The sequence below is a fragment of the Gasterosteus aculeatus genome, chromosome 7 (assembly GCF_964276395.1).
Source record: "Gasterosteus aculeatus chromosome 7, fGasAcu3.hap1.1, whole genome shotgun sequence".
Taxonomy (NCBI): domain Eukaryota; kingdom Metazoa; phylum Chordata; class Actinopteri; order Perciformes; family Gasterosteidae; genus Gasterosteus; species Gasterosteus aculeatus.
Window position 1 is genome coordinate 17,629,233 of NC_135694.1, and position 27,211 is coordinate 17,656,443.

General features: G+C 42.3%; 1 pseudogene across 1 annotated transcript in view; it reads right to left on the reverse strand.

Annotated features, from left to right (window-relative positions):
- Positions 1 to 21,465, reverse strand: part of LOC120822784 (vacuole membrane protein 1-like) — a 49,721-nt pseudogene extending 28,256 nt beyond the window's left edge. Inside the window, exons 1-4 of the transcript XR_013468260.1 lie at positions 21,126 to 21,465; positions 18,840 to 18,939; positions 18,564 to 18,694; positions 13,137 to 13,241 (exon numbers count right to left, since the gene is read on the reverse strand). The product of XR_013468260.1 is annotated as a vacuole membrane protein 1-like (transcript). The remainder of the gene's footprint in view (positions 1 to 13,136; positions 13,242 to 18,563; positions 18,695 to 18,839; positions 18,940 to 21,125) is intronic.
- Between the last annotated feature and the right edge of the window lie 5,746 nt (positions 21,466 to 27,211).

Genomic DNA, 27,211 nt, shown 5'->3' on the forward strand with positions numbered 1-27,211 from the left:
AACACGGCAATGAAACTTTTTCTGGACTTTGCAACCAAACTAGCATGTAGAAGGAGTGTTCCTGCTGCTTTCCTCTCTGTAGGAGTTAAACAAACCATTATGAAACGTAGAAAAACACACAACTTTGGTTGTTATGCTGCTTCATGCTGTTTAAAGGCTACGGGAGGAGTGGCAACAGATAAAGAGTGGAAACAATCATGGATAGAAACCACACACACACACCAGCTGAATAATCATTCACTCAAACAAATGTGCCTCAAGGACATGTCAACAACAACAAATGACGAATAAGTATTGTTTTATTAACACAGGAGATGATTCTCCCTGTCCTTCCCAGGTGACATGCATTTACACAAACAGCCGAGTGCAGGAGTTCAACAATGATGAAGAAAAGAGCAGCAGAAGAAGCAGGCTCTTCAGACGGAGTTGAGAATCAGACATTAGCCTACCTAAGGACCCCAATGCTTTGATGGGGCCTGGTCTTGTTTACATTTCTGGCTCTCGCGTGTTTACTTACTTCAATAAGGCTTCCTGTAATGTTCTCGTGCAGAGTGTTGGAACACTGATTAAAAAACAAGTTGAACCCGGAAAATTAAGTGAGTCGTAGTAGTTTTGACCTTTTACTTACGTGTCCCTCCTTGCCAGGGAACGAGGCAGTGATACTTGCCAGAGGCCAGAAATCGCGTGCCATCTGCTCGTCCCTTAGCAGAACCAAATCTCCAACTTGAAGATTTCTGCGCGGCAGCATCAATTACTGTCTGTGTGGTAACAAAGTATATATATAAATATTCACGGTTCCAACAGGTCCAGAACTGGTTGGCAAGAGGCTGGACTTGTCTCCATTGCTTTGAGTGCAGGTCCATGTCCGTGAAATCTCCCGGTGGAGGTGGAACTCCTGTTTGTCGGGGTCTATAGACACAGGTAGAAGTGGTCGTGCGTTAATGATGGCTGTGACCTCTGCCATAAGTGTACAAACTACTTCATGGGTTGGACGAGTGTTTTTCTGGAGAAACATTGCATTCAGGATTCAGGTGAGGAGTAGGGAGATGTGCTTATCTCTGGGTAGGATTGTTGGGTTCTTTTCTGCAGTTGCTAGGTTGGAGTGCTTTAGTCGACCTCCAAAATGAGCTCATCCTCCAAGGTTCGACATTTCAGCAAAACACTGATTTTGAAAACTGATTTGTTAGGTCTTCAAAAAAATCTCTTTGTGATGCTTTAATGATAACATTCCTTGCATGGTCCAATTCCTCAGGACTACAAGGTAAGTTGCATGTGTGCCAGCCTTTGCATTTGCTGGGTTAGTTTGAATGCTTGAAGGAGTTTGCCATACGAATGAGGAATGCCACTCCTCTTACTAGAGGTGCAAAGGTGGAGAAGCATTGGAAGCGGTCAGAGGGTAGTACCGCTTCTTTCAGGCAAGTCCATTTCAGGTTCAGGTAAATCAATATTCTGCCTGATTCGGTTCCTTTGGGAGGGTCCAGTGAACCAAGAGGTTTGTACGAGGCGCAATTGTGGACATAATCTTTTTGACTCATAACAAATATAACCAATCACAACTGTTAGCTCATCTTCGATTACATCTGCCATCTCTACTGCTGGTACAGCGACCCACAACTCTGGCCTTGGAATTGTGCAAACTTTGCCGTACCCATAATTAAGCAATGAGGTACGAGAGGCTCTGCTTTATCGTCCAATAATGTAACAGTTCGGGGTGTTGTTAGGCCCGTTCAGCGGAAGTATGTTCCCTTAGGTTGGCTCCTCCCTTGATTATGACCGATTCTCCGCTCAGATATGTCCTCAATTGCTGAAGCACGATCTTTGGGCAGAAAGCCATCGATAACTGCCTGACAGTTTGATTTAAACTTGTGTAAGCGCAGATTTGATTCCGCAAGTGATGCTTGTGTTTGCTGAAGTCCATTGAGATGGTAGTGATAACAAACCATCATCCACGTAAAAGTGCCTTTCCACAAATTTTACAGACAGTATCAGAAGCATGCCCTCTGCACCTTCTCTGATGGCTCTTTACTAGGGGTGTAACGATTCATTCACTGAATCAATTAATCGATTTATATTCCTGCGATCCAACTGAATCGATCTGTGCTCCGCAAATCGGCATTCCGGACGACATATATCGATTACAAATTGATTGAAATGGTACATAATCGATTTGTATCGATACTTGGAAACTGCACATTGGATTTAAGTACAAAAACGGTATGGATGTGTGTTTGTTTGTTTGGTTTTTAGCACTTTAGACACGTTAAACGTTACTCGATTCAGTTTGCCTGTCGGTGACGTCATCAGTACGCAGCGGCAGCCGCGCGAAACTCTGAACAACAACAAAACACAGCGTGGAGGAGACGACTGCGAGCGAGACATTTACAAACCAACTTATCGATCCAGCGTGTGGAAACATTTTGGCTTTTGCAAACACAGAGGTGTTCTAAATAAGTCGGTCGCTGTTTGTAGAATATGTAGAAGCCAAATAAAAAAACACAGAAACACGACGAATCTTTTCAGCCATCTACTAAGGCGCTGTGGGATTAAACAACGCCGACAGTCAGGCACCTCTAGCAGCGTGACCGCTGCAGCAGCAACAGGTAACTCCAGCCCTGCAGACACCTCAGGCCTCGCCAGCACCAAACTCAACATCACAGTAACAATTGGCAAGTTTATCTGTAAAGACCTGCGACCCTACAATGTGGTGGAAAATCCGGGGTTCTGTGAATTGATCCAAACATTGTGTAATTATTGTGTAATGTTTACATTGAAAATGGCACTCGATTCAAATAAAAGGTTAATACATTTGCCATTAATTGTTGTTTGCTTGTTTATAATATCCATAATTCATTTAAACCGTATTTCCTTACAAGAAACAACAGGGATCTCAGAAACTTTGCTTGCACTGTCCAGTAAAGTTACTGAATCGATTTCAAGTCACAGAATCAAATCGAATCGTTCTAAATTAACCCAGATCGTCCATGAATCGAATTTGGCAACCATGAATCGCGATTCGAATCGAATCGTTGTTAAAATGAATCGTTACACCCCTACTCTTTACAGCCCGTAGATAGCCACAGCGGGAGATGGACCTTTCATCCAATACCACACAGACCACACCACGTAACAGAACACCAAGGAGGGAAGTTGACTCAGCAGCGGCTTGTTCTTATTTGAACCCTAAAACAAGTCATCCCAACATCAGCGGAGTTAAGAGACTCCTTCGGCCACACATTTAACACCCAATTAAAATAAAGTACACAGAAATAGCCAAATGAAAAATGTCTCCTTTTCAACACACCTGTGGAATTTAGAAATGAAGTACCAGCAGTATTCATTGGATGTCTTCTTTCTCGAATTGTGAGTAATTCCTCCTTATATAGTTTCAATAATTTATCACAAACAGGCAGAATTTGACTCAAAAAAAGTTATGTGTGAATTCATGTAGTACAATTCCATTTCCTAGGTGGGAGCACTGGCCTGCAGAGGAACTATTTGTTTTACACCGACTCGTTGTGCACAAATGTGGTTTTATACTGAACAGGATACAGTGACAAAGAAAAGGTCATGGGACTTTGCATTTGTAGGAAGACCGGATACACACTAAAATGACAGAGATTATCAAACAAGTGAGAAACAATGTAATCCGATAAGCAATTTGTATTCTGTCTCTTTGATGTGTATCTACTAAAGTGTATGTGGGCAAGAAAAGGTGCTCCCAGTGACGCACGGGAGCAGTTTGGCATTACGCAATGAAGCAGCTAAGCAATCCGGCAAACCCGGGGTGAGGCTCCAACCTCCGGAGCCGAAGGGGACAAAGCAGGACAGGACGGAACGAGACGAGGAAGGGCGCGAGAGTAGTGAACGAGCCGACGGGCCACATTCTTCTCTGTAAAAAAATGAACTCCCTTGAGATGACACAGATTAGTTGCTAAACAGTGTTAGTAAGCAGCCACAGTCACATTTACAGGAAATCTCTATTGACCCAGAGGGAAACGTCAAGAAACTCCATGCTGCCTCACATCCTCCCAAACGTCTTGAGTGGGATGCCACTGCCCCGACACACACACGCGCTTGGGCAGAATGTTTGTGTGACCAAGAAACACAATATTCCATCTCAGGCTTACAAATTACACACAAACAGCCTGCCAACAGGGAGCTTTGCGTGACTCCAAGAACCTGGTCGCCCTCCTCCCTCTCTCCCTCTTTGTCTAATGCTGTGTCACTGCTACTCGCCTTACACAAAAAAAAGTCATTGTGTGTTGTACAGGTGACTCACTACTCACCCGGCCCACAACATTCAGGTAGCTGCTCGGTCTCATTTTGTATCTGACTTTAGCCCCCCCACACGCCTATAAAGGCATAGATAAGGATTTATACACAGGGGAATAAAAATACACAATGGAGGAAGTCTTTTTATCCTTGCGTGAGAGAAACCATTGTTCATTCTCATACGTTGTTTACGGTTTACTATAAAACCATAAGTAATGGCATGCTAATTCCAAATCCTAACTGTCTGATTTGAGATTTTGTAAATGTTGACATTGTTTGAATGCTCCCCTAAAATATCCATCGGTGCCGACAGGGGCCAACACTTGGCATCCAAAGTGAGTGGGATTCCCACTTGCGGATGTGATTACATCCGCACAGACCCTGAAACTCAAATCGAATCTTATAATAAAATCTGACTCGGTGTTAAAAATATATCTTCACTATCCTCTCTTGTCCTCCAGTAATTCAACTCACATACTGAACAACCTCCTTGTGTTCCACCGTCTAGGTTTTTTTAACAGAGGAAGAGCTACTTATTCCTTTAATTAATTTTTTTTTAAATCAGCTCAGAAACAACTTTTTTTTTTACAATAGAGGAAATTAAATGTTTTTGCGTGACGAATGAGAGGTACATGTTATCACTGACATGGCAAATGAAAGCCACAACGAGACAAAAAGCCCATTAGACGGCCTGTTAATCTACAGGTAGATTAGTGAGTGGTTATGTGGAATGTCCACATCCACTAATCACCTACAATGTCCTGATGGTTCAAATGTTTTACAGAACAATAAATTAAACAACTCAAGAGCAGAGTTAATATTGTATTCCCAGTTTGCCTCTCTAACACTAATCCCATTTGGTGAAACGTGCCCTGGGAAGAGTTTCCCCGCTATTAGTGCACTGGAGCATTATGTGTGCACAGAAGATACAATACAAATTCTCACCGCCGGTTTGCGTTACTTTTTACTAAGTAAAAAAAAAAAAAAAAAAACATTGTTAAATGTTGTTAAATGTCCACAACGAGCGTAAATGCCACTTAGTCACATCAGCAGTCAGTGATGTAGGTATGAATTTAGCAATTATCTATTGATGTGATAAGGTATTATTTGGAAGGAAATACATTTGAACAAAATTGTTGAACGTATGTGCTTTTCAATGACTTACACTGAATAATGGCGCAGATTTTGAAAATTACACATTGGCCAAAAGCCATACCCATTCTTTATCAGCCGTGTCACAAAATATTAATTATGATATGGTCACGTTTTGGAGCTCCTTAAGAAAAAATTAAAAAAGTCAAGGTCATCTGTTTTGTGTGATCTATGTTTTATGCTTATATTACATTGTTGATATGCAACTATAGATATAGTACAACATGCATGTTGCAGTGTTTTTACTGAGAGATTACACAGATTACTTACAAAAATTAAATTCTGGTTCATTCAGAAATGTGTTCTACATATTGGAACCAAATTTACCTCTGCACGTCCTAAACTTGAACGGTAAATATAAATTCCCTTTTGAATAATTTGGACCGGGCGGCACGGTGTCGTGGTGGTTAGCACTGTCGCCTCACAGCAAGAAGGTCTTGGGTTCGATTCTGCCCAGTGGCCTTTCTGTGTTGAGTCTGCATGTTCTCCCCGTGTCTGCATAGGTTCTCTCCGGTTCTCTGGCTTCCTCCCACAGTCTAAAGACATGCGCTGGGGATCAGGTTAATTGGGGACTCTAAATTGCCCGTAGATGTGTGAATGGTTGTGTGTCTCTGTGTTAGCCCTGCGATTGGCTGGCGACCAATCCAGGGTGTACCCCGTCTATCGCCCGAAGTTGGCTGGGATGGACTCCAGCGACCCTGTGTGCAGGTTAAGCGGTTTGATGGATGGATGGATGGATAATTTGGACCAGCCCGTCAAACCTCCCGCATCTCATAGTGTGAGTGTATGTGCTGTGTGCGTGTAGTTTTTACCACCCTCAGCTCCTGGCCTACGTCTTGCATCCTCTTACCGACCACAGAGTTCCTGATCAGGGCTTTGTAGTACCGAATACTCTCAGGTCTCGGCCCAGTTTCCCACTGTAAGGAGCGGTTTATAGGTTATGCCAGCCGGACCGTGTCTAATTAGCTTAAATGGCCTTTGACAACCACAGCGACCGGTTAATGACTGTATCATCCGGTGGTCTTGGTCACTGGCAACTAGTCCGTTTACGGCCACCTTTGCCAACCCCTCAATGGCTGGTTTGAGGCTTCGGAAGCATCAATTGCCACCATGAACCAATAAGCAGAGAACATGCCATGGCTGGTGACAGAGACGATTATGGGCTGCATCTGCTCGGATCTCATGATTAAAAACAACGTATTTGGGTTAGCTCTGACTGCCCTATGTAATGTTAGGGATTCCCACAATAGACGCATTCCATACCAATGCAGTCAACGTAACAAATGAACGCAGAAATGTAAATGTTTCATATTGTTGGAAACAATCTGGTTGTAAATTGTAAACCAACAACTTGGTACAATATCTCCAAAGTTGCAAGGAAATACATTGAGTGCAAACCATTTTAATGCTGTAAAAGATTAGTCAAAACGTAGGAATCCAGGGGATATGTATAAATAATTGAATTGAATATATTGGCCTCAGAGTCACAGATACCCAATGTTGTTATTTGAGTTTGTCGCGGTGCATCCCAAGGATGTTCTGTTATGTTTCTTCATTAGTCCAGTCACTCTATTGAAAAATATATTTGAGTGAAGTTGGTTGCGCAACTCTTCACTCCCACAATAATATTTTATGAGTATATATGTGCAGATAACAATGACACTACACAATAGAAATACATGTTTTATATATGACATTGAACATTTCAAGACTATTATAACAATATGTTCAACAAATTACAATGGGAGAAACTTGTGTCTTTCTTTGAAACCTAAAACTCTGACTTTATGTTAAAGTTGAATGATGCTATGAAGTATTTAAAATGTGCAATAGGTGTACAGTGCTTCATTGTGTGTTTAATTTGGCCAACTACAACGACTGCAGGGGCTAATTGGGGCAAAAGCAGCAACCCCAACAAAGACCCTCCCGGGGATGTGCAAAAAAGCCCTGGGAACAGAACAGCCTCGGGTGACCTTTATAGTCCAATTTCATAACAAAATTGATATAACCTTAGCACTCGCTGTCTCTCAGGATCCCTCTAGTTGTGTCTGGTCAGGCTTGTTCTGGCAGAGCGGTAAGTGCCAGTCCAGACTGGCTACACACTAAGCCAGCTTTGGCCCGGGATGTGCTTCCTGTGGGCTGTATGTGTGTGTTAGTGTGTTTCTGAGTGAATGTCTTTCAGATCAAATGGTTATTGTACTTGGTATAAACAGGACTGCTGCGGCCTGCAGAGACAGACAGGCGCGTGCCTCGGATGGCTGAGGTGGGACAGTCAACATTTAGATGCCATTAGAAACACCGCACGCACACACACACACAACACTCCCATTTACACATCTCTCTGGGATTCATATTCCTAAGAGTTTGGTAAAAATGAGTAAGCCGCAATTTGTTTGGGCAGAAGATCCATGTCTCCAGCCTTGTGGGGAAGAAGATGAATTATTTTAAAGTCACAGATGAAAGTGTTTGTGTTGTTATGCATCTCAGTCTTGTTTCTTGGTGCAATGGTGGGCAGACTGTCATTTTAAAAATAAGGTGATCAACAAACAAGTCTCAAAAGTAAGTAAACAAGTCTCGACTTATTCGTACCTTTCGTAAACATCATATTATGTATTTGAAAATCTGTGGTTATTAGGATGTCTACTTCAACACTTCTGTCAGCATTTGATTGATTGTAATATTTTGTATGTAAATATCTCTGATTTGAGTTCCCACACACAATGCAGTTTTTATTAAAAAGCGTGCGTGTAATCCTTTTTCAACTGTAGAATTGAACATTGGTACGTCTGTTTTAAGTGTTTTTATGAGGCGCTGGTGTGAAATGTATACGCTGCAGTCATGGCCAGCACCCCCTATAAATGTGATTCAAGATTAACATGGAATTCTTTTCGCTAAACAAAGGCTACATTCAAAAAATAAAATGCAAGTTCAGTTCACAACCTGCTGCGGATCTACAATCTACTAGTGTAAAATTCCAACCAACAAATCTTTATAGCACGTTAGTAACATGGCCCATTCAGTAGTTGGAGCATCAAATCCAGGCGATAAAGTTCTGACATACTATCTCGATGTAGTTAAAAAGGAATTTACAGATTGAATTTAAGACGTGTGGAAGTTAAAGTGAGAGATCCGTTACTTCCAGCCAGTGGTGACTCATAAATAGCTCTTAAAAGAAACTGAACATGATCTTGATGTGTCACTCATGATGCGAGGGATCAATTCTCCCGTTGGTGGACAAAGGAGCGTCGATGCTGTGTTGAGTCACGTTTGTTACAGACGGCGTTTACAACAAACTAGAGATAGTTCTGAATCAATAATGTTTATATATACACACACCATAAATCAAAATCCATCAGAGTAAATTGAACACTTTCTGAGGAGCCGACCTGGAGCATTATCAGCTCTGTGGTCATAAACACCTCTCTAATCAACACTTGTCAGGCGACGCATTTAGTAGAGGTTATACAGACCGGCTCAACTTCGTAAGTCACAATTCAAACAAAGCTGCTTGTTTATGCGAACATGAAGGTGCCCCATTGTTTGCTTCACGGGTTGTAGCAAGGTTTGTCACTGTAAAAGCCCCACAATGGTCAGGTGAGTGAGAGGTAGTGTACCGCACACACACATCAGCCCTTTGTTCAACATTCTGTGAACGACTTTCCCTCACCCACGTGTTCTTGTGAGACTATGCGTGTGTGTTAACTGTGTAACAGCATTTGAGCGGGAAGAACCTGAGCAGCAGCGTGTGTGTGTCTGATAGTTAGGAAAATGCAGTGTTTTTGAAGCTACACTCTCCGATCTGCTCAGCAATTAACAGTGATAGTTTGGGCCAATTAAAGCTGTGCACCTGGTAATTGCTAATAGCCTAAACGGAATTTTAGGGGGTTTGCAGGGGTGAATCTGTATATTCTTAACAAAAAAAAAAACTCCGACAACCTATAATTTAACAAACCAAAAAGAAACTGAAAAGAGAAAACTATAGTGTTCCACTATTTAGATAAGTGGCAGCTTTATTTTTTCAAAAGACAGGACACTGTAAATCAACAGTTATAAACATGGTAAAACATGGTTTGTATTCCCATAGGGTGCCAGTTTTTTTTCTGGCTGCCAAAAAGCATGCTACCAGAAACACAAGAAAAAAAGAAAATCGGACAGAAAACAAGACTACCCTAGTTGTTATTACGTAAACCGAAAAGTGTGCAGCTTCTATCCTAATTACTTTAATTCTTTGTTGCTGCTGATTTAACATTCAGCACAACAATGTTCATGCTGCCAATAATGACTCAATGGCAACAGCTATTACTGAAAATAATTTAATGGTGGAGGACTCTAATGAGCTCTGAAATATTTACCGCATTCCCAAGTTTTCGGATTCACACGCATTGCTAACCCCTTCTCAGTGAGAGGAGGATTTACGAAGGGCGGAAAAACAATATTGTATGAAACCTAACTGGAGCCAAAAGCTATTGCCACTGATATTTGCAATCATTATGACCAATATAGGCACAGGTGCAAGGCTCTCAGTGCATACTGATCCTCTACAACCCAGAAATCAGAAATGTGATCACTCCAGTGCTCTTGCATGATTCCATTGTTTTCGTGGTCCGTATTCTAAGCACCCACCCACCCACGACCTCCTCCCCTCAGAGCAGCTGGATAAAATACACTTGATGGTGTGCCAAGAAGTCTCCTTTTTTCTTCTTATTTTCCACGCCTGGGTTGCGATGATTTATCTTTCTCCAATAACCAGTCCTGACTGTGGACAATGATCTCCCGCAGTCCCAGCGGGACACGAGCGCAGACAATAGACACAGGGCAGGGCAGCAATTGCCCACGTCGGGGAACAGGAGAGCTGCCACTTCTGCTCTGGTTTCATTGACTGAGACGGTTGGCATGTTACTGGCCCCGCAGTACTCTCATAAGACAATGTTCACAGCTTCCCGCCAACCTCTACGGATGTGTGCTGTTACTCTGTCCCTGTGCGGACATTTATATCCAACAAAGCGCCTGTTAGCGGTAAAAGACGTTGGACAGAAAACCTTGCGTGCAGAATTGCCTGATTGAATAAAGTTAACACTGTGTTGGGCGAAAGAGAGAAAACCCACAAAAGTATGGGAATTACAGATAGAGCTCCTGATGTAGGGTTAAATAGAAAAAAAACGCAGTACAGTGGAATATATTAGTAGTTCAGTTTTATGGTTCACAATGCTAAACAATAATCTACACATATATTGCAGTCTCTTCAATTGTAATTTCAAATATTAACAAAAAAACAAACAACTGTGGCTTTTATGTGAATACAAATATCGATACTTGATTGATTGAATGATACTAAAACGGTTAAGTATGGTCTGAATTTACTGGTTTATCAACATCTTCAAACCACTGGTACCCTCTACTGGCGGTTAATAGTAATGAACCGGCTTAGTTACAAACGCCTGCTGCAGCAGAAGATTATTATGGTTGACAAAATAATCTGGTATGACGGCAACTAATGATGATTGTTAATATCTATTCAGGTTCAGATAACTTTCACAATTTGCCATTTTTCAGCAAAATTGAAAAAATAGAAACAAAATAGAAAAATGTCTATTACAAGAGCCCAGGGAGACTAACAAAGACAAAGACATTTTTGCTAAGCCAAATTTGATAATGCTTAAAAATGAACTGATTATCGAAACCGTTGCTATTCATTTGCTGACAATCAAGTAATTGTTTAATTTGCTGGTGGTTAGAGCTCTGCTCCTCACAGTCAGGAAAATGCAATGAAAATGTTTCACCGAATTTTGAAGTAGCTGAGAAGCAGTGAAATAAAAGTTAATTGTGGCACTTTGCCCCTGAGCTGGAATATATCTCCAGTGATGCACGGACGAACCGTGGAAGTGTTGTTTCCATATGTAGACACAAGGGTTAATCAAAGTTAGGAGCTGGTAAACATCGAGGCATACTTTAGTTGTTATTTTGAGCATGTTATCAAGTCTTATGGACAGGGAGGAAGATATTACCGCGAAGTTAAAGCCTCATGTGGGTACATTTGATCTAAGCCAATTACTAACCCAATTCCCCTGCTACTGTTCACTCACCACAGAAACTCAAAAATCTATTTTTACTTTAAGAAATTGAAAAATATCTGTTAGAACCCAAAAATTAACGTAACTGAACAATCACAAATGATCCACAAAACATATTTGTGTAATTAGAAATTGCTGAGGTGAGTTCTGTCCTTTATACTTGTGGTTTAAGCTCAGAGTTGAATAGAGGAATTAGATACCAGATCAGAGTGGGTTCCTTATATAAATCAAATATAGTTTAGAGTTATAAATAAGGCCAACCACAGGCTACACTTTTATTTAAAAATGACTATCAGCCAGTATTTAACACATTGAAAGTAATGAATTATCCTCAATGAACAATGACTATTTAAAAATGCACTCATCCTAACGATGGAAGTCGGAATCCCATCAACAGATTACGGTCTGTCTCAGAGTCTAAATGCTGTATCAGAAACATTTTCAACATTTAAGTGGTCCATTACGTAATTCTTCATATAAAGAAAAAACGAAAACAATGTGCATACGGTAAAGTTTAGAAAAACATGTTTTGCATATCAACACCAAAACGTTATGAAGGCTATTAATAGCTCAAATCCCCGAAAAAGTCTGCACAGGTATCGGCCCTTTAGAAAGAAATATCAGCCCATGTATATGAAAGAATGCACTAGAGCCTCTCCTGGAGAGAGCACCAAGTTCTGTCATGAACCCAATGACACCATGACCTGCAGTAGCAGAAATGCTCACTAGATGGTGATATCCTACATTACAATCTCATAAACAAGTGAGCTTGGTCACAATGGAAGAGTAGCAAAATAAACTCTCAAATTACGCTTGGGAGAACCAGACATAGGTTTTTCAAAAACAGCAGCTTCAAGTCTCCAGTTCCGCTCCACGCGCTTCAAGTTTCCAGTTCCGCTCCACTGGGTTAGAGTTACAGCGGACTCCCCGATGACAGATGTACTGAGAACAGTGAAGACAAGCAGATGTTTCGGGACCCTGATCTGATCAGTTGGAGAGACCAAAAACCTTCCCACGCTTGAAACGCGGCAAAAAACACTCAAAAGCAGTCGAGAGTTTGTGTAAAACCAGAAAAAAGGGAAGGTGATGGGAAGGGGTGTGGGGGTGAGTAAAAAGGGGGACTGTATGCAGAGGAGGGAAATAAAAAGGAGGAGGAAGAGAACAGAAAGTGAGAGTGAGCAACACAGTGGGGAGCAGAAGAGCGGGGAGAAAGAAGGAGAAAGGACTCAGAAAGAAGGGGTGTGGGTGGGGGGGGGGACTGGGTTTATCCTCATGTGTGCTCAGTCAGAGGGTTCAGCGAGTGCGATTGTTCCTAGACTGCCTGTCAAAACAGTGCGCCTACCACAGTGTCTATTCATCTTCCCCCCGCTCTCTGAAATGCACAAACCCATAATAACTCACGTATGCATGTGCAAATGCCCAAGGAGCCTCCAAAAGCTTTCAATGGTGCCCTTATTAAAGCCTTAGCAACGACCCAACAACAGCATAAACACAGGCCTTTGAGACCTGCGTCACGGCACCACCATCATCATCCGCTGGGTTTGAGCACTGTCATAAACATGCTACGGCAAGTAAATGTCTGCACTGCAAAGCAAGGAAGGCAACTTGTCATGGAAACACAAGAAAAAAAAATGTTCTTACCAGGTAAAGAAGGAAGGTGTCGGTGCCGAGACCCACCGAGGAGAGGATCCCCAGGCCGACCCAGTTGGAGCACAACAGGGTCTTCTTCTCAATGTAGCGCACATGCTGCACAGGAGGCCAGAAAGAGGGTCGGTTAACCACATGGCAGAGACACATGCACAGAGTGTGAGGAAAACAAGACGGGGGCGGGGGGAGGAGGGGGGGCACAGAGAGAAGAGGGGAGGGAAAGAGATGGGAATGACAGAAGGTACAAGAGTGAAAGTGTGCAAAACGGAGAGCCAAGGCCACTTTAAAGGGTGGGTGAGGGCAAGTGGGGGAGTGGTAGAGAAAGAGAGGGAGAGGAAGAGAGCGAGAGCTTTAGAAACAGAGGTTGTTGTTGAGTTTAGAGGACAGAGCTGTAGGGTAGCAGTGTCAGAGCGACAGCACCATTATGCTTTTTGGTGCTTTTACACAACTGGTTAAGTAACCTAAGCCAAAATCTCCCTTTCTCTATATGCTCTTCTTCCACCCCCTATATCTGCCACTATCACTCAGTTGCACCTCCTCCCTTGAGCCAAAGCAGGTCATTTTCAGGAGGAAACGTTGTGTGCGTAGATTACAGGAAGGAGGGAGGGGACTGAGGGGTTGGTGGGGAATGGGGGAGGCTCTGACTCCATTTCCCAGTGAACCCATCAAAACAAAAACAGCCACTCTTTGCTGGGAAGTACAGTGTCAGTCATGACCAATTGTTACGTGTACCCTGGTTATTAAGGAGTGACTTTCAATAACATTGCAAAACCAGTTTTATGGCAATGGCTTTCAAAATACTACAAGACGTGTCAGGAAATGTACAAAAAGTGGAAAATAACAAAGGGGAAGGCTTTTAGTCAGCTCTGTAGAACAGTCTGCTGTGTTTACCAGGGTTCTTGCACCATTTCAAAAGTAAAATTTAATGCTTTTTAAGACCTCAACAAATATAATTTAAGACCCAAAAATGTCACATTTTCTTTGGAATACGCAATTTATTGCCTCCTACAATGGAAATCAAAACTTTTTTTCAAATTAGGAGACAGTATAATAACTGACAACCCTTCCAACACTGTTTGGCCAATATAGATGTAATCAAAGTGATTCCTTTCTGATGCAGAACAGAGCCAACATAACATACATAAATTTGGATTACACTAAACAACACAATGCATTGCGAATTGGGGAACATGGCAGCAAAGACGCCACGTATGTCATCATTAGATTTAAAAGAATTGTGCCTCATCACAGTATGGAGAACCCACAGTACCTCTGCCTTTTGGGTGTCTGGTGTTGAAATGAACCTGTTACAGCCGACTGAGAGGTGGCGTCTGAACTTCGTGCTGCAGCAATGCAGGGATTAACCTGGCCCCGCTATGGCTAGCTGCTGCAACGTATCGCTGGTGCTTTCCTCCTTTCATGTGAGAGTCGACGGCTTTGAGCCCAATGGTCCCTAATGAAAAGGTCTTTTTGCATAGTTTACACATTGCCTCATTGTTGTTTTCAACCGGCGCCAACAACCTCCTAAATGCATCCTCTTCCATCCACTTGTCGTTAAATTTGCCCCATCTTCTGTGCATTTTCAACCTCACATCGACAACCGCGTAATGGCGACACGCAGCCAGACGTCAGCGTCTGTAGCCGACATACCGTAAACAGCTATTCAATTGCGGAGAGACTCATTTCGCACAATACTAAATTAATCGACTATTAGATGTTTTAAGATGCGCCACTGTGCTTTCTCGTCGGCATTAAGAGAGTAAATGGATTGCATTAGATTCAGTTTCCAACCTTAGTAGTGCGGGTGCTGCTGGAGTGCCTTGCCCAAGCATCATACTCGCCCTCATGAGACAGACTTTATGTCAGCCTAACATGCTGAAAGACCGGAGTTTAGCTGGTGGCTCTCAACAGCCCCGGAAATATGGTTATGATGTACTATGGGAAATAATTACAGTATTCAGTCACCTTCTGGTGTGTTCCTTCAATAGAGTAGGCAATGAAGAGCAGGATAAGCAGGGCTGTTTTCGTTGCCTAAGCCTAGGAGAAGAAGAACAAGGAAAGTGGAAAATTACGGGTTAAAATGAAAAAATGCAGAGGTGAATAGTACAAGGTCAAAGTGTGAGAGCAGATGAAAACAAGATGAGGAATCAGGAGATGCACGAGAGAGGCAGTGTCACTGAGAGGAAAACAGGAGCAGCATGTCCAATAGGATTATTATTATTATTATTATAATCAATAATAGTCATATGGGAAATACAATATAATATATACAATGTAATTCGCATTATCTCCATGTTTCATAGGCAATTCTCAAAATTCGTTTTTTTGTGTTATACTGATTTCAGGCATGAAAACGGATCAAGGGTGGAAAAGGTGAGAAGGATATTACCCCTCTAGGGCAGGGGTTTTCAACTGGTTTTGTCCCAGGGATCATTTTTTGTGACGAGGTCGGTTAAATACTCGTCATGCATTATATTGCATTGCATATAATGTGTGCTGGTCAACTAGTCTAAAATTTAATTTTAGACACATTTTTGCGTAGTTTAGAGTGACAAATCGTACCAGCGTACTTTGAAGTCAAAATGCGTATCAGGTTGGCAGGTCTGCTCATTGATAGAACGGTGGACCACTTTACCTTCTGCCTTGTCAGTCCCCTCACCTCAAAATCTACCTCCTCAAAAACGGTAGCGTTAGCTAATCATTTCCCACCAGAGCTTCAGCTAGCTGGCCAACGTCGCGTTCTCTCCTGCTGTGTTAAATGACTCAATTCATCAAGCTGTAGCTAACGTTAGCTAAGTCTATGTCAACAAAGCTCCTGGGTAACTTAGATATACCAGAAAATATTAAAATTATTGAAACCATCACTCACCCTGTTCGCAATTCACTGAATCTCGCGCTCCCTTCTGACACACGCACCTGTTCGCAGTTCACTGAATATGAATACACCCCCCCATGGCGGCAAATCACTGTCAAAATTCGAGAGCGCAAATCAGGTTGATGCGCGCGCGTAAATCAAACATCCGCGAGCAAATCTCCGTCTCCGCGAGAGCAAAAGTCCGTCTCGCGCGAGCAAAAGTTCGTCCCGCGCGAGATATTTGCTCCCTCGCTCTTAATGTGCCTGTAATGATGGTAAATTATGGTTGTAGCTGGTTGTCATCTACGGTCCACTACGATTACGAAAGGGGGGCGTTTGTTTTTTGACAACGTGTTCTCATAATTTCATCTTTCTATCCCCTTACATTAGTGCGGAAATTGGCTTCTATAGTTGTGTGAATGCATTACTCTAGCCAGACCAAAGACGGGGTTTGTAACCAATCAGGTGTAGAGACCATGGTGACTGGCTCCGCCCCCTTACTGTCAAAAAGAAAAACAGCGAGCGCGCAGAAAACACCTTCGAGCGCGAGCAGAGATTAACCTCGCGAGCGAGGAAGTTCACGTTTCGCGAGCGAGCAAATATCTCGCGCTAGACGGTCTTTTGCTCACGCGAGACGGAGATTTGCTCGCGGATGTTTGATTTACGCGCGCGCATCAACCTGATTTGCGCTCTCGAATTTTGACAGTGATTTGACATAAACCCCCCCCCCCCCCCCCCAAAAAACTCATCTAATCTACACAATTCACTTAGGTCACCTGTTTTGGCGAACTTCGCCGAAAGGTGAGGGATTTTCATGCCTGTGATTTATTTCTTCACCAGTAATTTATAAACTGAGTTTACACATCGGAACTCACAGGGCTTCCCCTTTATCCTGACAGAAAAATGTGTCCAGATAGACAAAGTAACATTAGTTAACGTTAGAACTTTTTTTGATCATGGCAACGTTAATGCCGTTTTTGGAGCAGAGGCCAAAAAACAAGCTAACGTTAGGGGCCCTTAGAGCTAATTGCCGTTAGATTATAACTGTTTGTTTCAGTTTCCTATTTCTGCTAATATTTTCTATGCAACAGACTTTTCTTGAATGATTTTGAATCGGGGACTTTTAAATACTTGCTAATCCAACATTAGCCAGCTGACGCTGTGTTGTTTTGCCAACAACGTTAGCTAACGTTAGCTATAGCTACGTTAATTATGGAACGTTAGCTATAGCTACGTTGATAATGTAACGTTAGCCAATGCTAGCTATAGCTACGTTAATTATGTAACGTTAGCTTTCAGACCAAAGGTCACAGTAATGAACTTACCGGTGTGCTTCACTAGCCCCTCGCCTCATCGTGCCTGATTGGACACTGACTCGGACAATGACTCATCTGCGTATCGGATCACACTGCTGCTCCACGTGCAAATAAACGTCTCTATAAATATTGTTGGTCCTAAATATTAGTACCAAAGTTGACTGGATGAAGAATGACTACAGCATGTTATGTAATAGTGTTCCTCCCGTTTCTCTTTCAGGAAGTCTCTCACATGGCTCTATCCTGTATATGCTATATGCTAGAAATTAGAAACAGCTTCTATCAACGTTAGAGACAAACCTCTGTGTGCCTCCGCAGTGACGGCTTCCCATACACCCCCCCCTGCAGCAGTTACAACATGTGTTGTGAGTGTTGGAGAACAGCAGCTTCTCTCTGTCAGAACACTGCTCGTGGTGCTTGCGGCTCACCACATCCTCTTGTAGTTTAGAAAATAAACACGTTGTCCTCACACACTTAACCACGTAGGCCTCCCCGAGCGCACACTCTGACCTTCTTCTAGGCCCTCTGTGTCAACAAAGACACAGCTCGGTGTGTAAAGGACACGTTGTGCAGCTCGGGGGAATCTGACGTCAAACTCTGATCTAGCTGTTGCTTTTGTGAGAAAGGTGACATGAGTTAGTGAGGTGGAAAGACCGCGACAGCCCTACTAGCAGTAAGGTTTATTTGTTATGAGGGGAGGGGGAAATCCTTAGTGCTGCATTAGAGGCTCCATTAAGTATCTGAATGAAGACTAAACTCTGAGGGAGAAGGTCTTGTGGGTTGATAGCACAGAGGCCCTCAGGTCTGATTGTACATGCGTGGTTCTGCTTTCATGTGTGTGTGTGTGCGCGCGGGGTACAGCTCGTGTCGATAGCACTTTTTTTTCCCCTCTCGCAACAAATCCAAAATTTCCACTTGAGATTGACAAGAAGCCTGAGCGCTTATAAAAATATAATATTACAATGGCGCTTTCACTGTCAAATATGCATTTGAATGTATACGTTAAACCAAACAAAGGCCTTACAGGTTAAAATATAATCAGCCACCTATCTTCTTTTTTCAGATGCATTAAATGTATATTGAATTCCTCACAGTCTGTGAGTTACGAATATCTCTCTCTCCCGAAATTGTAGGATAAAGGTTTTTTTTTAACAAAATGCATTCATTTATGTTATGGAAACCACAAGGAGATTACGATTCAGAAACAGGACGGTGATTTTGAGGGAGATAGCCTCCCACCCTCGGCCTCACCTGCACAGCCAGTCTTTCATTGTGACGAGCAGTTCCAGAGCAAAGTAGTGGAGCGTGACCAGAGGTTTCTTCCATAACACGAGGCCGACCCCTGTTCCTCTGTTTACTCTCATCCTCAGGCAGATCCGGGTCTAGCAGCACAGCCCAGGTATTGCAAGATCACACACAAACAACAATCATTTACAGAGGGATTTTTGTACACATACGTTGACAATATAAGTATTATTAGACAATATTATTATAATACTTATACTTATTGACATCTTTTGTCTTTACCAATCAGCTCTGCATTTTGTTGTTCCTCGACACGGAGATGCCTCTGAGAGAGTTGACTTTCTGCCTCGCCCTCTGCCACCCCATTGACCAGGAAGGAGTCCTGCGGAAACAAGAGACGGGCCGGGGTTACACACACTGTACCGCACACTGACCGCCAGTCAGAAACTGACGCAAGCCCAAAACAAACACACGGCAACAACAACACAAGCCGCTCCCCACAACTCTGCACTTCAGCGTGTCTGTATTCACTCACACACAGCAGCCTCACCGTGCTCCTCCAGATTCCAGATAGCCCACGAACTGATGAGTAATGAAAAGCATTGATGTTGACACTTTTTTTTCATTGGTCATTAATCAAATGGCTCACAGCAGAAGGTACGGTCAGTCATCTTCTGTTGCGCTTTTCCGCGGGTCGTGGGCGACAGATCGCCAGTCAATCGCAGGACTCACATTATCCCCGGGTACGTCTCAAGACTGTGAGCGGAAACCTGAGCACCCGTAGGGCAAACTCCCCACAGAAAACCCGCCGGGAGGTTCGGAACACTGGACCTTCCTGCTGTGAGGCGACAGTGCAACCACAATGGGGCCTGGAAGGAACGGTAATGTGCAAATATTGGGGGGAAACTATATATTGGACAAGAATTTCATAGGGAATCTACACCGATTCACACACATGTCTAAAACATGTGTGCAAAGTGTCTCGGCACGGAGCCGCAGGTTTCTCTGGAATCTGTCAGCGAGCGTTGAGACGGGCAGTCTCTATGCAGTTTACCATCTGGCGGTGTTGTCAGTGACACACACACACACACACACACACACACTCTCCAGCAGCTTTTAATCCGTCTATCCTGTGCCTTAGGTCTGGCCCTCTGGCTGCTGTTTCTATGTATTGACACTGAGCTGACAGGGGACGGACACTAATATGTAATGTCCAAAAAATGTTATCTTGCTGCGAGACCCGACACTTGAAAAGGCTGAATACCACGTGGTATGTCCAGTGTGTTTAGGTTCAACGTGATCTCCAAAATCTGTTCGTAAAAATGTATACGAAAATCTTGAACATACAAATTCGTAACAATACATACGAACTGCGGGGGTTAACCACGCCCCTTGAGTGAACAACATGGCGGACCATGTCGGATTCTTGAGTAAACGTCTCTCCGCCATGTTGGATTTTTTGAGGGGGTTAGGGTTAGTATTCTTTTCTTCCAAGTTAACATTGATTTCTCGTTAAAAATGCAATCATAACACGTTTATTTTACATCGTTAGACTTCACAAAGTGTGTTTACGGGGTGCAGGTCCCCATTCACTTTGAATAGGGTGACGTCATCAGTTGCAGTCTGTATTTATTTAGTATGTATCACTACGAATTTGTCTGTTCAAGATTTTCGTATACATTTTTACGAACAGGTTTTGGAGATCAGGCTGTTAGGTTCAGTGCGGCCCTTTTGGATGAATACACTGAACAACAAGGCTGCGTCTCGTCTGCAGTCTCATTGGAACAACTGAAGTGTCACACAAAAGCAAAATGAAAAATGGACGATTAAGCTGCAAGGCATTTGGAGATCAGTTTTGGCCGTCTCAGGGCACCACAAACAAAAGCCTTTCATCACAGACCCAAACCTTTGAACACACGCACTCAGACTGGAAGCACATGGGAAAGCTTTCCCTCCCTTCTGCCAGAAATCTCTTTAGCATCAGACAACAAACTGACTTGGGTTATTGGTTATGTTTGGGTTGAAACAAGCCCTTTCTGGCACGCTCTGAAAGCAAGCACGAGTCAAAATGCTGAATGTCTGCCTGCTTAAATACACCTTAGTCCTCTTGCAACATGAACCATAGATTATCTCATAAAAGGCCTCAACAAAGTGTGTCAATGTGTAATATTCTAATGTATTAATAATTCTATTCCAATAACAATAAACACTTATTCTGAAATTTGGTGCACCTCAATGGCTCATGTACTATTCTACACAATCAGATGCACAATCAGAACCTACAGTAGTAAACGGTTTCATTGCAACACAGCGTGGTTTGTGACAGTGGAGCAGCACTGATCCAGCACTTGATTGCGCAATCATTTCTACCAGACCTGTTGAGTAACTCTTGTGCCAGGGACAATGAGAAACACAACACACCCTTCAGGATGAGGAATTGGATATGCTGCAAATCAATTTTCACATTGCAAACAGATAACAACAGTGCACTGGAGCGAAAACAACAAAGAAGGCGCTATAATGTTATAACAGTTTATTGCGTGCATTATGCAGAGAAGGTAAACTCACCGTTCAGCTGATGCTTCACCCAACGTACGATTTGGAAAGCTGTGATTGAGTCCCAGTGGCAATGTAGGGCAGAAGTAGACTTCCCATGAAGTGCATCATAACTTGAGAGCAGGGTGTGGTAAAGGAGGGGGCCAGTGAGGGATCGAGGACTGAAACAGAGCTGCAGGGGGTGGGGACAGCAGGCTGGCAGGAGAGAGACACAGAAAGAGGGGGATATTTCGTCATTTAGACTGTTAAAACCTCCATAGGGCCATTCTAATTAAAAGTCTATAAATAAGTGGATCACTTTCCTGGAGCTCACTTCTAACACTTCTCAGTAGGTTTCACACAGAGAGTGAATGAATTTGGGCAGATTGAAAAAAAAGACAACAACCTCGGGACAGCATGTTTTTCAGGTCATAACTAGAGACAGAAGACCTCATTGCCCTGGTTGAGTATCAACACCGCCTTGTTTATCAGAGGGAGAAATGTGTTTCATAACTCTGACTGGTGGAAGTTGTGTCTGGCTGCTAATAAAAAACATCCAACATGTTTGATAAACTGTTTGCTTTGGACTTTATCAGGGAAATGCAGTAAGAGTAACTATCAAGGGGACAGGGCTTTCTTTGTCCTCTCCAACATAGTACATAAATTACTTTATACTCTACATTAAAGTGCAAAACCTATAGGTTTGTTTTAGGGTACAGTGATGCTGTACCCTAAAACAATAGCATTGTGACTACCCCAATGACAGTGTATCATTTTTGCCTACTGTTCTTAAAGAAAAGAGGTTAAAGAATAATACCCCAAAGTAAATACACCCCTATGGGTGTGGAAAATGTGGACCTATTCTATTTGTGTTATTGTGATCAGGGGGTCATTATTTCTTGAAAGCAATATGGTCTTATGGGATTAATTTTCACAGGCCAAAAGAATGACATTTACAATCAGTTCGGTCTCTATATCCCAAATTAGTCCACACTCTTCCATAACACTTAACACTCGTGAGAACAAGAAAACGTCTTTGCGATGTCGCCTCTCAGCCAGCTGGCATTAGGCGGTCGTCTCAGTTTACAGCAGCATGTTAGATCATATGCAGCACGCTATCTTTAGGCTGGAACTGTTTATGTATTGTGTTTAACAGTGTCTTTATGCTCCACACTGAATATCACACACTAGTGTGCTGTAAAGAATACCATGTTGGTTTCATCTCACAACTTGAAGTGTCAATATTTCATATGGAACAGATGAGCTTGATGACACCATGTGTTATCCACATAGTAACAGAAATGTGGCATTAGAAGGAAGAAAAAGTATGATTGACTTTTGTACACTTGACATATGAAATAAGATATTCTGTGTCTCAGATATATGAGAAAAGTTGCTGAAACTATGAGGATATTGTAAAAATATGTTACATTTCTACTGAGTTTTATTTTTAAGGGCCTGTAGTTCTGTGCTTTGCTCAGTAGAAGGCAGTGTTGGTCTAAAAGTGAGTGTTAGGTGGTCCGTGTACGTTTTTGATAGTCCCTTTTACCGTAAAAAACGAGAAAACGAAAACACTCGTTTTAAATCCAGAACGGTAAAACGGAAGTGGACAGTCGTTTTCTCGTTTAGAACCAAAAAACGAGACAAACTCACAACTTTTTACTCCGTTAATCCCTTTTGGGGTTTTGCCCATAAAACGAAAATACGAAGCGTAGCCGCTACTTCGGAAGTACGTCGATTTTCACAGTAAGAGTCAACGCAATGGAACGTTTGTATGCTAGAAAACCGTCTGCGGTGACAGCGGTTAAAAGTGAATTAATGGATATGAATAAATAATCCTGGTCCGACGGGATGTGTTCGCACCAATAGTTGACAACACGCACACTCGTTGCTCCTGGATCCGATATTTATCTTCCACGCATTGTGTCAGTGAAGGCAGAGACAGTTCAAGGAGACTCAGAGTAAACGTGCGAATACATGTATTTAAACCATAGATTTAATTATATTTAACTGTGTTTACGTTATTTATGAAGGTTATTACAGATGTATTTAATGCTGGACATTTGGTTTCTTTATATATAATCATTATTTGTCACACTTCAATTCTGAATGTAAACCGAAGAGGTCAAAGGATGAGAAGATCTAATGTTGGTCTGTGTTCCAAAGAAAATTACTTCAGTTTTATTGCCGTCAGATTTGTTACTATTTTGAAAAAAATAAACCTTAAGTAATCACTGATTGTTTCCATGTTAGTTCCCCCTCAAAGCCAGATTTTAGGGCAGCTTCTCGATTGCACAGAGACATTTTTTTTCCAAGAGAAAATAATTGTTAAACATTCAATTATTATTTTAAGGAAGAGTAGTAGTGGTTACTGGGCCAGCGAAGCCGGATGCATCAGTAGCTGCAGAGTGAAGAGGTGGACTCACTAACACAAGTGTCACACTTTGGCACCAACAAAGTGCTCATGATCAGGAAGCTGCAGAGAGTGCTTTACAGATGTTATTGTACTGCTGGACAGTGCCGTCAATAAATTGCCACAATTTTTGATTCAAATGCCTGATTGGTGTTACAAGAAGACATTGTCAGGACTTGTTATACCGTATGTATCTCTTTATTCTACTTGTAAATAGGTCAAGTATAGAATGTGAAATGATGCCATGACCACCATATTTTCCTGTTGGCATGTTGTGCTCACTGTTGGTTGTCCACCACACGGCGTTTGGCATTGAGGCAAAAAGTTCAGTTTTGGTCTCATCCCTCAATATTGAGGGACATGTTTATCTCAGTTCACGGTCACAGTTTTCACAGTTTTAAAACCCTTCTCCCAAAACAGGCTTCAGTAGACCAGTGTTATTTGGCGGGAAATACATTTTCTGTAACAGTGTCATGCTGGTGTGTCCAACATGCTAAAGAGCAGCTAGTCTGTTGCAATGGTTCCCAACCCAATTCCAGCCTGACAGTGGGATCCATCCACAGCTCCAGAGATCACTCTAAGGGTCACATAAAAGGTAACATGGAGGCAATGACGAAAAGAGAATAAATTCAGATCTTTACTGTTCTTGTCTAGTGAGAAAAATTTAAAATATTCTAGAGTCAAAATGTCTGAATACCATAAAGCCATACAAGTCATTTTCCTTATACCGCAGCATTTGACCAACATTATTTCGTATCATCAGGGCCCTTTGACCTCTTGGGCCTAACCATTAAATTTTGGATGGAAGTGTGACAAATAAACCAGAATTAATCAAAACAAACGTCTCTATTCATAAAAATGTCATTCCTTATTGCTTAATAAACACATGTTCCCTCTTCCATGAAATACATATAACAAGATGTCTATAACAATGGTTGCAAATGAGCCATAAAAAACAGATACAATTACCTAGATAAATAAAATAAACAGTTTAATATAATTAAATCTATGGTTTAAATACACATACTGTATTCTGCCATCAATTGGTGGAGATAAGAACATGTTTACTCTGCCTCTCATTGAACTGTCTGTGTTCACTCAAGCAACACAATACGTGGAAAATAAATAAATATCAGAGCCAAGGGGGGTATTCCAGAAAGCGGGTTAACCCTGAGATCAGGGAAACTCTGAGTTATCCGTTCCAGATAGAGAGGTAACTGAAACTCTGAACATAACCTGCTCGCTGGCAGGTTTACTATATGAAACCTAGTTTCTACCCGTCTCCTCCCACATGAAGAAAGCTGGTAGACATGGATTGCCCATTCCTACCAAATCCAATTGACATCGAAGCCGCCGTGATTCAAAATGCTTTACGAGAGTTTTCCGACCCAGATTAGACGTTTTATCATTTCCAGAGGAATTTGTTTGAACGCTACCGCTTTACTGGTAACTAGGAAACATATGGACGACATTTAATTCCTACAGTTCCACATACAGATTTAACATGGTATTGACCGAAAATCTCACTGTTTGAAGCTGTGGGTTGGTGATGCCCATGGTTGGGCATCACCAAAAGGATCAAAATCAATTTTTACTCACGCAGTCTCTCTCTCCTTCGCTGCTGCAGCTGTATTGCATTTGCGGCAAAATATATCCTCGTGCTCACCGTAGGCCTGCAGAAGGACCGCCAACTCCATTGCAGTGAAATTGATGATGGCTTTTTATAATCGTCATGCACGCGCTTAACTCAAGGTGAACATACTCAGAGTTGATTGAACTAACGCAGATCAGCTGTACTGGAACCGGATCCTCAGAGTTTCCCGTCTCAGAGTAAGTCAACTCTGAGTTCAGGGATAGACTCAGTTTGTTGAACCTCCTTTCTGGAATACCCCCAAGAGCAATGAGTGTGTGACTCTTACGTACCAGCTCCCTAGAAGGGAGGGGACCGTTGACACGCCGCTGCTCAAGACCCAAGTGTATCACTACAAGGGGTCTGTGGGGGGTCGTGGTGCAAGTAGGACACAACAGTTTTACCGTGTATAGATTATTTTATTATTCTCTAATCACACGGATTGCAGGGATAAGGGCTGGGTAGAACCAAAGCAATGAAACAAACAAAAATACACAGGCTAGTTCCAATTGTTGTGTTCAAAAATGAAGAAACGCCGGACGGACAGAGGTCATCGCTGATCGAAAGGTTAAAATCAAATGTATTTAATAAAGGAGATGGCGTTGTGGTAAAAAAAACATCTCAGCTGAGGAGCCGCTGGTCTCAGCGACCAACAGGCCCCAGGTCAGTCCTTTGACCATCCCTAGTGCCCGTCTGTCGCCTCCACCAGTGAACTCGAAAACACTCGTTGCTACAGGTATTTATACCAATGCTTAAAGGTGTGAAAGTCAGTGTCCACACCTCTGAGAGTGGTCTTCTGGTGAGTTCAATGTAGCTCGGATTTCGGATGATCCTTAGTCAATATCAGTTGTTTTACATGCATGCATTCCAGTTGATTACATTACATCAAATACAATCATAACTGTACATTGGTATTATTCTATTACAGTTGCAGATTTACAGTGGTTTTACAATATTGTCATTACTTTATGGATTACACAGTTTCAGAATCATGGCTGTATTCTGGTGTACACTATATGCATTTTTATTAATTTTATGAACCGGATCGTATATTTGTTTCTAATATCCTACACTATATATAGTGCCATAGCGTTGGCACGCTAACCAAAAATACAGGCGGTGGTCTGCCCAGGTCTAAGCTAGTGTTCCTAGACAGAGACTCACTGCGGGTGATGTATGCCCATGGGCCTCTAGTCTAGCCACAACGGCTCCCTTCCCCCACGGTTGTTAGCAAAAAAACAGATCAATCAAAGATCATCAAAAACTAAAACACCCACAGAATAGTCAATTCACCCCAATGCAAAACAAATGTCTGACCATACAGTATCACTCATGTGGCGCGAGACTGGGGCCTGAAGACTGGGGCCTTTTGAGCTCCAGCCAGGTGCAGCCACTAACGATCCTGAGGTCCTCAGCCAATCAGGGGGGGGGGGGGGGGGGGGGCTGGTAAATCCTGTCAATTTGAGAGATGGGAGATGCACACACACACACAAGCAACCTCAACAAAAATGCACATACACACATACAAGGCCCTGCTGTGGAACACAGGGCTGTAACAGTGACAATAAACCACTTTGAACTATATTTTTAGCTATATCATTACCTACATAAACTACATAAACCATATTGCGTCAAACAGTGAACTGATTTTAATGTGCATTGCTGTGTTCGTGGATGAATGAAAATACATCTGCATCACTGTAAAAAACATCAAGGGGTTTCAACTTACAAACATAAGTTCAAAAGCTGCCTTTCACTTATGAGTAGAATCAAATTTGATTTACAATTTGGTACAACTCATAATGTTGTGTTTAACTCAGCTCTGGATTGATCTCGAAGTTCACATGACTGTATAGTACATGGTTATTCAACTTAGCAACGTATGTTTAAAATAAACATATCATGCTTTGGGTTCACTTGTCCAAAGCAGTACTTTCAGCTTAGCAACACAAGTTTAAACAACGTAGAACTTATTATTATGCTTTGTGTTAACTAGGTCCAACTAATTATTTCAACTTTCTTATTCTAGTTAAAATGACTTTCCTAGTTAATTTAACTTAAAAGTATGCATTGTTT